This window comes from Alosa sapidissima, chromosome 20 (genome assembly GCF_018492685.1).
Source record: "Alosa sapidissima isolate fAloSap1 chromosome 20, fAloSap1.pri, whole genome shotgun sequence".
In the NCBI taxonomy this organism is placed as follows: Eukaryota; Metazoa; Chordata; class Actinopteri; order Clupeiformes; family Clupeidae; genus Alosa; species Alosa sapidissima.
In genome coordinates this window covers 29,816,330-29,817,215 of record NC_055976.1, presented here as the reverse complement: position 1 = coordinate 29,817,215, position 886 = coordinate 29,816,330, and the positions used below count along the sequence as shown (strand labels likewise).

The 886-nt window shown below is 42.3% G+C and overlaps 1 long non-coding RNA gene across 1 annotated transcript in view; it reads left to right on the top strand.

Moving 5' to 3' along the window:
- The first annotated feature begins 803 nt into the window (after positions 1-803).
- LOC121694164 overlaps positions 804-886 on the top strand; it is a 34,533-nt gene continuing 34,450 nt past the window's right edge. The window contains exon 1 of the long non-coding RNA XR_006025690.1: positions 804-886. This exon is cut by the window's right edge and continues 86 nt beyond it. This is a non-coding gene — a long non-coding RNA (uncharacterized LOC121694164).

Below are 886 nucleotides of genomic sequence, written 5' to 3'. Positions count from 1 at the left end.
GTCCCGATTCATTGTTATTTTTACAGGAGGAAGCGAGCTCGAGTTAGTTGGATGCGCGTTTTTTCGAGTGAGGTGGTGAAACGGTCAACGAAAACGTGTTGATGAGTGTAAAATAGACAAAATTAACGAATTGTCTTAAGCCTCACAATAGTTTATGTCAACTTTAGTGGCACACTACCATGGCATGGTTATAGTGTACAAATCTGTTGTAACAGCCTTACCGTTGTTCGCATGACTGGGCCATGTTATGAAAGCCCATTTCAATAAATTCCACAGGACTTGGCGCACGAGGCTTTACTTAAATCAGCGTCAAATAGCCTATAGCCTAGGCTACTGTTGTTAAACTCCAGGCTGCAGTCAACTAAGCTGTCACTTATTTTATGATAAGAAATTAGGACTTTAGGTGATTTATATTTTGTCACCAGGATCAACTTTTACAGCCTGTCCTATATAGGCCATTTTTATAGGCTGTTTATCAGACTGACTTTGACAAGTTGCTGTAGAATGAGTTTTGGTCTAATAAAAGATGTAGGCGACATGTCATTGCAGCCTACTGAGCAATTCTAAATATATCTGATGTTAACACAGATGTAAATAGGGGCTGTCAGATCGTGTTATGGTCCAATTTGTTACTTTCAGTAAAGTCAAAGGACATGCCATTATTTCATAGCGGTCGTCGGCGTGTCCCACGTCGGCATGGTGTGGAAACCCCTCCGCGCGGTGTCGGAAGGCTGTGCGCCACCAGACAGCGCGAAACGGCGGAAGGATATTGTACTTCACGTCATCTCAGTGCTTAGGCTTTCGCGAAGCAAAAATGTCTGCCTAAGGGAAACTCGCAAGTTACATACAGGGGATATTTGCAAAATATAATTCTTTCAAGGTTGAA